Raw genomic sequence first — 12,241 nt, 5'->3', positions numbered from 1 at the left:
TTTTGGTTTTTTGCCAGTCCTAGAGCTTGAACTCAGAGCCTGAGCACTGTCCCTGGCTTCCTTTTGCTCAAAGCTAGCACTCTGCCACTTGAGCTACAGCGCCACTTCTGGCTTTTCCTATATATGTGATGCTGAGGAATGGAACCCAGGGCTTCATGTATATGAGACGAGCACTTTACCACTAGGTCATATTCCCAACCCCCCTGTGAGACTATTATCTCCAATGAACCACCAGAAAACAGGAAGTGGAGCTGTGGCTCAACTTGGTAGAGGGTTAGCCTTGAGCAAAAGAGCTCCGGGACAATACCTAGGCTCTGAGTTCAAGCCCCACAACTAACAACAACAAAAGAGGGAATGTGGGCTTCTCAAGAGAGATCCACTTCACAGAATTTGCTACTAAATCTGGGGGATATGGCACAAGGTTACATAGATTATTTTTAAGATCTTTTTTTTTTTTGCCACTCCTGGACCTTGGACTCAGGGCCTGAGCACTGTCCCTGGCCTCTTCTTGCTCAAGGCTAGCACTCTGCCACTTGAGCCACAGCGCCCCCTCTGGCCATTTTCCATATATATGGTGCTGGGGAATCGAACCGAGAGCTTCATATGAAGGAGGCAAGCACTCTTGCCACTAGGCCATACTCCCAGTCCTATTTTTAAGATCATTTAACAAGAAACACTGTATTATTATCTTTTTGCCAGTCCTGGGGCAAGTCATGTCAAGATGTGGTTGGAAGGGTAACCGTGAGGTCTGAAGTTCGTTTTCTTGTTACACAAGATGTTTGATGGTTAGCAGATCCTGTGCATAGATTCCTTGTCCCACATGGTTGATAGCTTGTGAGTTCCTGTTTTTTTGTTTTTGTTTGTTTGTTTGTATTTTTATGTTCTTTCTTGTTTTTATGTCTTTTCTTGGCCCCTACCTGCTTCTGATCTATTCCTATTTCTTAAGGACACTCTGGAAATTCCAAAGTTTGTTCTAAATAAAAAAAGACTTTAATTTTAGACTTGGCAGTATGATAGAGTGCTTGCCTAGCATGTGTGAAACTCTGAGTTCAAATCCTAGTACTATAAGAAAAAAAGGTTTATAAACACAAATATAAAAGGCTATGCAACTTTAACAAAAACTTAACTCTCTTAATATTAAGGTGACTGGGTTTTTAAATCATGAAGAATTAATAAAAGGTAACACAAAAATTATATCAATAAAACATACTTTGTTCCCTAGGCTAGTTGCCTTAAAAAAAAAAAGAAAAGAAAAACCTTTTAATTATTTCCTACAAGAACAAATCAATATTTTAAGAAAATTTTGTTGTTGTAACACAAGGGACTAAATTTTACTTTTGTATTAGTGGAATTTAGCTTTTTATGAGAGCTTGATTTCTATTTTTGCTGCTACCAGGGCTGGAACTCAGGGCCTCTCACTCATTAGACTTACTTGCTCAGCTAATATTCTACTGCTTGAGCCATGCCTGTAGCTTGACTTTTTGCTGATTTTTTTTTTTTTTTTTTTGCCAGTCCTGGGCCTTGGACTCAGAGCCTGAGCACTGTCCCTGGCTTCTTTTTTGCTCAAGGCTAGCACTCTGCCACTTGAGCCACAGCGCCACTTCTGGCCATTTTCTGTATATGTGGTGCTGAGGAATGGAACCCAGGGCTTCATGTATGCGAGGCAAGCACTCTTGCCACTAGGCCATATCCCCAGCCTTGCTGATGATTTTGGAGAAGTCTCTCAGACTTTTCTGCCTATGACTGGCTTGAACTGTGATTCTCCAGATCTCAGACTCCTAACTATCTAGGATCATAGGCATGCAACACTGGCCTGTTCAACACATGTTTAAATTATTCCCTTTTAACTTTAGTCAACTTTATCACACACACACACACACACACACACACACATTTTTCTTTCATAAGATTCTTCTTCCACAATCTCCTACTTGCCTAAACTGTTACCAGAGTTAGGGGAAAAGTTATAGTTCTACGAGTTTAATAGAGAAAGCTCAGCTCCCAGTTGAAGAGCTGAACAGTGGTAAATGGCGGAGAAAGAGGATTTAATCAACCTGGCCACGATGGGAAGGATGAATAAAAAGGTTCAGTGACTCCATCTTTAGGGCACTGGCCTGTGCTTTGGGAAGCAGGCAAGTAATAAGTCTGGTTCACACTGTGTCTGCTTGATCACTATCTCAGGATGGTCACGCAAGGCCTTGTCATGCCAAGTAGTAAGTCATTGCTGCCTGGAGGACAGATCTGGTTTGCCACAAGGTGTTTATCTGTCAGCTCTGTTCTGGACTCTAAGGGACTGGGGGGTAGAATGGCTCAGAGCAACAGAGGCAGAAGGTGAAGCTAAGGCACAGATGCTGCCTCTGGCCTCTAGTTACTCAGTCCCCATTGTTGGGACCAAATTAAGGCTTTTAGTAAAAGGAGTTATCATCTTCTCCCCTCCTCTTCTTTCTTTCCTTCTTCCTTCTTCTTCCTCCTCCTCCTTTATCCTTTCCTTCTTCTTTTCTTCTTCCTGCTACCCTTCCTTCCTTCCTTCTTTCCTTCCTTCCTTCCTTCCTTCCTTCCTTTCTTTCTTTCTTTCTTTTTCTTTCTTTCTTTCCTCCTCCTTCATCTTTCTCTTTTCATTTTCTTCTTGTTATTCCTCATCCTCTTCTCCCTCTCCACTCTTCCTCTTCCTCCTTTTCTTTCCTTTTCCTTCTCTTTCTCCTCCTCCTTCTTCCTGCTCTTTCTTCTCCCCTTTTCCTTCTTTCCCTCCTTCCTTTCTCCCTCCTTCCCTCCTTCCTTCCCTCCCTCCCTTCCTTTTCTTTTCTGATAGCACTGTGATTGAACTGAGGGCCTCATACATGCTGAGACAGTGCTTTTCTACTTGAGCCACAACTACAATCTAGTTTCTAAGTAGCTATTATAAAAATCACAATCTCCTTTTACTTTTTAAATCCTTAGGACAAAACTTTACTTTCCTTTTTTTCCTATAATTTTGATCATATAAAATTGTTCCTTAAACAAAAATTATTCTTGGGTGGGGTGCTGGTGGCTCATGCTTATAATCCTAGTTACTCAGGAGGTTGAGATCTGAGGATAGCGGTTCAAAGCCAGCCAGGGCAGAAAAGTCTGTGACTCTTATATCCAACTAACCACCAGAAAGCCAGGAGTGGTGCTGTGGCTCAAGTGGTAGAGTGCTAGCCTTGAGCTGAAGAGCTCAGGGTCAGCGCCCAGGCCCAGAGTTCAAACCTCACGACTGACAAAAAATATATACATATATTCTTTCTCTTTTTAGCTTTCTGGAGCACAGAGGTTTTGAACTAGGGTCTTGCACTCTGCCACTTGAGCAACACCCTGGTCCTCTTTTTAACTTTCTTCAACAAAAATATGTCCTCGAGGGGCTGGGGATATGGCCTAGTGGCAAGAGTGCTTGCCTCGTATACATGAAGCTCTGGGTTCGATTCCCCAGCACCACATATACAGAAAACGGCCAGAAGTGGCGCTGTGGCTCAAGTGGCAGAGTGCTAGCCTTGAGCAAAAAGAAGCCAGGGTCAGTGCTCAGGCCCTGAGTCCAAAGCCTAGGACTGGCCAAAAAAAAAAAAAAAAAAAAAAAAAAATATATATATATATATATATATATATATATATATATCCTCGAACTTACAACATACTTTGTGTTAGTGATTTTTTTTTTACTGTGTTGTTGCTATTTCCTTCTTAAATTCATATTTTGACACAACTTTTAGGTAACCTATGAATTAGAGTCATTCTTTTATTTAAAAAAAAAAGTGAGGCCAGAGCCAGTAGCTCACTTCTATAATCCTAGCTCCTCAGGAAGCAGAGCTGTGAGGACTGTGGTTCAAAGCCAGCCCAGGCAAGAAAGTCCGTGAGACGCTTATCTCCAATTAACCACCAGAAAACTAGAAGTAGATTGTAGCTCAAGTGGTTTGAGCACAAAAGCTCAGGGATAGTGGCTAGGCCCTGAGTCCAAACCTCAGTACTGGTGCGTGCACGCACACACACACACACACACACACACAAATTCTTCCACATTTTTCTTACAATTTTTGATCATTTTAAACAAAACATAAAAGCCTATAAACTTAAAACTCATGTTTAACAATTGATGTGTTACTATTATAACTTAATTAAAGGAAATGGACATCTAATAAATATCCCTTAATTTAATATAATATGATCTTAAGACTAAGTTTCTGAAAAAGATGTTTGAAACTACAGTATGTTCACTGATGCTCACCTATTCACATGTCTCATTTACTCATCCTTAAGAGTGCCCACTGCTTGTAAAAATGTTCTGAATCAGGCAGTTATGGTGACTGCTGTTTGGAAAATACAATGTTATTGTTTTTTTCTGCCAGTCCTGGGGCTTGAACTCAGGGCCTGAGCAATGCCCTGAGTTTCTTTCTTTTTGTTCAAGGCTAGCATTCTACCACAGTGCCACTTCTAGCTTTTTCTGTTTATGTGGTGCTGAGGAGCTGAACTCAGGGCTTCATGCATGCTAGGCAAGCACTATACATACCATTACGCCACATTCCTAACCCTTTCGGGGTTTTTTTGTTGTTGTTGTTGTTGTTTGCCAGTCCTGAGGCTTGAACTCTGGGCCTGGATGTTATCCCTGAGCTCCTTCTGCTCAAGGCTAGTGCTATACCACTTGAGCCACACAGCACACTTCTGGTTTTTCTGTGATTAATTGGAGATAAGAGTCTCACTGACTTTCCTGCCCAGGCTAGCTTCAAACCTTGACCCTCAGATCTCAGCCTCCTGAGTAGCTAGGATTACAGGTATGAGCCACCAGCTCCCAGAAGGGCTCACTTTTATCTAATTTATAAGTGCTCATTTATTTATAGTCAATTTGGTGCCATTTTGGCAAAATGCAAATGCAGGTATTGACATAACATATGGCACACATGAACACATACATAGACATATGCACATACATGCAAGAAGCAAGGACATACAACTCTCCTTTACTAGCTTCCAAGTCTCCCTCCCTCCCGTTGTTTAGTAGGAGCAAATCTGAATACCAGCACTGGAGAGAGAGAGAGAGAGAGAGAGAGAGAGAGAGAGAGAGAGAGAGAGAGAGAGAGAGAGGTCCCAGGTAGGCACTGGTGATTCATTCCTATAATCCTATCTACTCGGGAGGCTGAGATCTGAGGATCATGGTTCAAAGCCAGCCCAGGCAGAAAAAGTTCATGAGACTTTCATCTCCAATTAACTACCCAAAAAGAAGCCAGAAAAGTAGAGGTGTGGTTCAAGTGGTAGAGCACCAGCCTTGAGCAAAAAAGCTCAGGGACAGCGTCCAGCCCTGAGTTTAAGCACTAAGACCAGTACCAGAAACAACAACAAAAAAGAGTTTCTTTTGGGGCCATTGAGGAGCATGTCTAATGATTTTCGGTGTAAATCAAGTGTGCATCTCAGGAGAAACTCATGCTCAGGTTTATATATTTTTGTACATTTTGGATCTTGTATTCCCCCATAGGTGGTGTGGTGATAAAGGCTGGCTTCTCAAGGGTGGCCCTATTGGGAGGTGGTACAATATTTAGTAGGTGGGGCCTAGTGAGAGGTCTTCAGGTCATTGGGAGATGCCCTTGAAGGGAGCTGTGGGATCCCAAGACCCTTCCTCTTGCTGGGCTTCCTGAACAAAGTGATCGGCTCTGCTCCATCATGCACTCAATCCATGGTGTGCTGCCTGGCCACAGGTCCAAAGCCACAACTCATCACACACCACAACTGTGACGGGAGCTTAGAGATGGATCTTTCTAGAAGCACAGACTCTTCACTTGGTCTGAAGATGTCCAAAGGGGAACTAAAAGCAGGACCAAAGCTCAGCAGCTTTACCTCTGTGTTGTATGCATTGCCTTTGTTCTCCGCCTTTATCTTCTGTGTCCCCTGGCACTCCAGGAACTCAAGGACTTCTGGGTAAACACCATGTGGCAAGAGTCAAAGCTGTCCCCTGGCAGCAAAGGCTTTCTCCCCGAGACAGTCTGGAGATGATCATCCTTGACTGGAATTCTTGAGAGACAGACTGACAGACAGACAGAGATAGAGACTGAGACTGAGAAAGAAACAGAGGGAGATTGATTCTTTGAACCAAGAATAAGGATAGCCACTTGAGGAAACAATATTCTAGTTTCCTAGAATAAGTAATCTAAGCAACATTTGAGGGGTTTCATAGATTAAAAAAAAAGAAGAAGCCAAGCACCGGTGGCTCATGCCTATCATCCTAGCTACTCAGGAGGCCGAGATCTGAGGATTGTAGTTCAAAGCCAGCCTGGGCTGGAAAGTTCATGAGACACTTATCTCCAATTAACCACCAGAAAATCAGACCTGGTGTTGTGGCATAAGGTGGTAGAGTGTTAGCCTTGAAGGAAAAAAAAGCCCAGAGACAGTGCCCAGGCCTTGAGTTCAAGCCCCATGACTGGACAAAAAAAAAAAAAAAAAATAGGATAGTAAATTGTGATCATTGCTCCAGTCAACAAGAGGAGCAGAAGTCATCTTTTAAAACAAAAGTCATTGATTGGTTATTGTTCAGGTATATATCTAGCTAAGATATAGTGACATTCTCCAAGCTCTTGACCCTCTAGTGTTTGAGCGCGTCTATTGGAAGTAGGGTGACGAGGTATTGAAATGGTTAACTTGTCACTAGATGGTGAGATTATGGGGTCTAGAAGATGTGACATAACCACATCCGCCAGCCTGGCAGGACCTGCAAACCTCTGCATTTCAGGGGTGTGGTCTCTCCAGCCTGCTCTACCACAGGCACCAGTGGTAAGTGCTGTAAAGTCACTTAGTCCTCTGAAGTAGAACTTGAACCTGTCTTGCGCTTGTTTTACAGATGAGACAGGCAGAGAGAGGTGCAGTGACTCGCCCAAAGACATGCAGCTGGAAAGGGTTGGAGCTGCGGAGGGGACCAGGCATCCTGACTGACTCCTAGCCCACACTGGGCCGGGGGCAAGGTGGATGGTAGGCAGCTGAGCAGTGGGGGCGGTGTGCACTCAGAGGGTGTACACGAAGCATCCACGGGGGTGACCCACCATGGTGGGGTTCCCTGGGACTGCTGGTGTTCACCATGAACCCCTCATCCTATCAAGCAACTCCTCCTTCTGGCTGCTCATCCTGGTGCTCAGCCCCTACGAATCCCATGGGGAGGGAGGCTGGGGCGTGGAGATGCTCGCTGTGCACACAACAAGGCTTCGCAACCCATCGGAGGGTCTGCAGCAGTTGCTTAGCCAAGATCTAGAGAGGGACCCCAGAAGCTGGCCACCATGTCTGTCCCCAACTCCATGGCTTCCCAGGAGCTTTTGCAGACAGATGGGACCCTTGCCAGCTCCCTATGAACTTGGACTTCGTTGGAAAGTCAGTAGGTATCTATTTTGCAGAAGGAGGTTAATTCTGACATTCGAATGTAGAAAAGCCTGCCTCTTATCCCCCAGCTTCGAATGTTAAGCCTTTAAAAACTCACCTAAAAACAAATGAGTGCTTTGCTATAGGCACGTGTCACCCACCCGAGACCTTCCTGGTCCTGTGGAGATAGAGGCATAAGGAGAGGCCCTGCCCTCAAAAGCAGGCACAGAATAGAAGGAGGACTGAACCAGGCCCAGATTCAGACAGAGAGAGGGGTGGGGGAGGGGAGAGAAGGGAGAAAGAGAGAGTCCTGTGTGTGGAGTAGCCTGAATGCGATCACTACCCAATGCCCCTGAGTGCTGCGAAAGCTCGCACTTATCTAGTTCCGGAATTCCGAAGGAAATGACACACAGAAATTGTAAAAATGGACATCTGCCTTCTGGAACAAAGATGCCCTGTGAGGAGATAACAGCAGCACTGTAGAATCTGGGGAGCAGATGATGAATGGGGATCCACAAGCAACCCAAGGGGCTGAGGCCTGGCTGTTCTGGGGAGCCGGCATTGGGACACAGACAACTTGCAGAACTTCAGAAGTGCTCAGGCATCTCTAAAGATCCAGAGGTGCACGTCAGACCCCAAACCAGAAGGGCTGCTTGATTATCGCTCTGGGAGTCCATTGGATGTAGAGGTCTCCTACCCCAGCCGGTGCACACAGGCCGCGACCTCTCCCCACCATGGCAGAGGGCAGCAGCACCACCAGAGAGGCTGTGGAAGAGCGAGCCAATGTGGTGTTCACATAAGGCCCAGCACTGCCTGGTACAGACAGCTTCTTGGCCAGTTCCTGCCGTCCTTACTACATCCACATCTGTCTTGCTTTTATTTCTGTTTGATTGCAAAGAGGCTCAAAGTCAGGGGTAGCAAGACAGGTATATGGCTTTCTGCGAAATCCCCCTTCCCCCTATCCTCCCCTACCTCACTCCTAGGTTACTTGATATGGCAGGAATGGCTCATTGTCTTCACTATCTACTGTCCTCTTCCTTAGTAACAGAATCTCCCTGTTTACCTAGTCTCCTCGTCAAGTAAGCATGGCCATGTGTGACTTTGTATATACAAGTTGTAAGGAGCTCCTGGGATCTATATCTTTAAAAGAAGGAGGCACTAATGGATCCACTCTCAACTGTGGGCTGCTGGTGTGATTGGCCATTGCTCCAAGAGCCGTACTGGATAAAGGGGGACAGGTGTGGTGCGCCGGAAGTGACAGGGCAGAAAGAGGGAAGGAGCCCTCTTTGTGGCTTCACCATGACACACCAGTCATGCATTTGTCAGCCTCCAAACTTTTACATGATGGAGAAACTTCTACCTTTTCCCGACTACTACCATTCTGGAGCTTGCTTGCTCTCTTTCTCTTTCTTTGTGTTGGCGGTGGGCCTTGAACTCAGGGTACTCTCCTTGAGCTTTTTCACTCAAGTCTAGCACTCTACCACTTTGAGCCACAGCTCCACTTCTGCTTTTCTGGTGGCTAGTTGGGGATAAGAGTCTCACGAACTTTCCTGCCCAGACTGGCTTTGAACCGCGATCCTCAGATCTCAGCTTCCTGAGTAGCTAGGATGACAGGCGTGATCCACCAGTGCTTGGCTTCATTCTGGGGGATTCTATTGTGTGCAAGCAAGGGATGCTAAGTCTGTCTCCTAACTGTGAGTCAAGGGACAACGTTCTCTCCCCTCATTCTCTTTCCAGGTAGAATCAGCAGGGACCAGACAAGGCCCTGCAGTTCAAACTCCAGTGCCAAACATAGTATCAGCAGGGACTGTGGCTGATTGGAGTCTGCAGGCCCAGGGTAACATCTGATATATATATATATACAGATGTTTTCTTGAGCTTCTACAGTTGGAAGAATAAGCTGCTGTTCTAACACAGTTTAAATATTGAAACCAGAGTTCTGGCTTTTCTTGAGTTAGTAGAGGACCTGGAAAGACTGGGTTAATATTCCGGCCCCGCAGCATTTCCTCGGGGTGTCTCTTCCCTCCCTGCCTCTTATCACTCAGCTCTCCATCCTGCTAGGCTGGGTCTGCAGTCAGCCCGTGGGCCCCGCGGGCCCACAGGCCATCATGCACCTGGGATGATGCATGCCCCTGGTCCCAGAGTTAGGACTCATGTGTGTAATCCCCACTTCCCAGATGAGGAAATCAGGGCTCAGGGGGACTTGCACAAAGCCACAGAGCTGAGTCTACGCTCATCCGCATTCCTGGCCTGCTCTGTCAGCCTTGGGGTTTGCAAACCTCTCATTTTCTGGCCTTTTTTTTTTGTTTGTTTGTTTTTGCCAGTCCTGGGGCTTGAACTCGAGGCTTGGGCACTGATCCTGCTCCTCTTTGTGCTCAAGGCTAGCACTTGAGCCATAACAGCACTTCTGTCTTTTTCTGAGTAGTTTATTGGGAATAAGAGTCTCACAGGTTTTCCTGCCTGGGCTGGCTTCAAACCACGATCTTCAGATCTCAGCCTCCTGAGTAGCTAGGATGACAGGCATGAGCCACCGGCTCCCAGCCTCTCTAGCCTTTTGCTAGAGTCTCACAGAGGAAGATAACGAGAGCACAGGAGAAGGAATCACTTACTGGCACTGTCACACAGTGTCACACTGGGCCATTGTACTGTGATCAACCCCAGTGAGGCTGACTGTCCATCCTCAGTGCCTGGCAGAGCCAGCTTGGGGAACTCTGGTGCTGAATACACCAGGAGTGGGGGAAGGCATCCACCCTCCCTCAGCCACACAGGACCACAGCAGGGCCGGGGATGAAAACCCTGGGCTTCCTCAGGCATAGCTGCCATCCCATTTCTCCTGCCCTCTCCTGGTTACCACCAGAGACCATGTGCCCAAAGTGTGGCACCTTCACACCCAACCTCTCACCAACAGTGTCCACTTAGAGCCTTGGCTCCTGCCCAAGCCACGGTGTGAATTCGGGCACTGCCTCACAGGGCTGCTGAGAGGAAAGGACTGGTTAGATCACAAAGGCCCATCTCGTCTCAAGGTGCCAGGTGCACAGTAAGAACGAGCCATCGTGGTGACTTACTTCATGCAAATGTGTGTGGCAGGAAGAACCGATCTGGAAATCCTTGCCCAGATACACCCACCCACGGCACCAGAGCTGCACACCTGCCCCACTCACACGAGGAGCACATGGCTTCCCTACCGTCTCAGGACCTCCACAACAGTGGCTGGAACTGCCCACTTATCCCCCATCGCTCCCCAACTCACACCAAGCTCCTCCTCTCCACCAAGCCCTGAGTTAGGGCTGGAGATGGAGAGAAAATGAACCAGTCCACTTGGTTACCTGGTTGTTGAAGTTAGCCAAGACCATAAGACTCTCTCATCTTCTCTCTCTTTCTCTGTCTCTCTCCCTCTCTCTCTGTTTCAGTATGTATTAGTTGTACAAAATAATAAGTTTAATTAGGACATTTTTTTTTTTTTTTGCCAGTCCTGGGCCTTGGACTCAGGGCCTGAGCACTGTCCCTGGCTTCTTCCCGCTCAAGGCTAGCACTCCGCCACTTGAGTCACAGCGCCGCTTCTGGCCGTTTTCTGTATATGTGGTGCTGGGGAATCGAACCTAGGGCCTCGTGTATCCGAGGCAGGCACTCTTGCCACTAGGCTATATCCCCAGCCCTAATTAGGACATTTTGATACATGCATATAACATACTTTGATCATATTCACTTCCACAGGACCCTCTCCCCACCACCCCAATCCTCTTCCATTTCCCTAATATTCTCCTATTTTCATGTCCCCCTGCCCAGAGTCTACATTTAAGAGAAAACACGTGCTACTCATCATTTTAAGCTTATTTTATTTATTTATTTTTTTTTGGCCAGTCCTGGGCCTTGGACTCAGGGCCTGAGCACTGTCCCTGGCTTCTTCCCGCTCAAGGCTAGCACTCTGCCACTTGAGCCACAGCGCCACTTCTGGCCGTTTTCTGTATATGTGGTGCTGGGGAATTGAACCTAGGGCCTCGTGTATCCGAGGCAGGCACTCTTGCCACTAGGCTATATCCCCAGCCCCTTAAGCTTATTTTTACCTAACATGATTGTCTCCAGTTTCATCCATTTTTCAGTAAATAACGCAACTTCATTCTCACAGGACTTTTTGTGCGAGGAAGATGACAGCAGGTCTGTGGGAAGATGAGTGAAAGGACTTCCTTGGAGAAGATACACCCAAACATCCTTTCTCAGGCCCCTCTGCTACTCAGAGTGGCCATGCAGCCCAGCTGTGGCAGGCCAAAGTGACAAGCGCCACTTTTGAGCCTGGCTCTCCCAAACTCGTCTCCTGACTGGCTGGAAGAAAGACAATACACAGGATGACCTTGAGATATACATGAAATGTCCCAGCCTTGAACACAGGACTGGCGGAGAACATCCATCCAAGCAAGCACTCTGTCCTGCCCTCCCCCTCTGCGATGTATCTGTAACCTTCTGTGCCCTACAGTAGCTGGGTTTCCCTAACAACTGTCTTGAAAGCCCCCTCCCCTTTTTTCCCATCATGTAACACTTCCCCTTCAAAACTTTTAACAGTTGCCTTGATAGCTAAGTTACCAAGGCTATTGTCACAACTTAATTCTTGGTTGAACTTCAAAGAACACTTTTGACCAGTGTTCCATCCCCTTACTTCTCTATTTTCCATTTTGTTTTCTATGTTGTTGCCTAGAATCAGATTCACACCTAGATTTTGCAGAAAGGCTCCATTGGTTAGAATTCTTGCATGCTTTACAATGTATCTCTGGTGCCTTCATAAACAAATGTCATGCAGGAAGAAGTTAAGGGAAGGCACCTCTCTCCATCCCTCCCTCTAGTTCTCAGTACACACCTGCCCAGCAGGATCCCAATGATACACTCAAACTACATGATGGAGTCCAGT

The sequence above is a fragment of the Perognathus longimembris genome, chromosome 6 (genome assembly GCF_023159225.1).
Source record: "Perognathus longimembris pacificus isolate PPM17 chromosome 6, ASM2315922v1, whole genome shotgun sequence".
Taxonomy (NCBI): Eukaryota; Metazoa; Chordata; class Mammalia; order Rodentia; family Heteromyidae; genus Perognathus; species Perognathus longimembris.
This window is presented reverse-complemented; position numbering follows the sequence as displayed.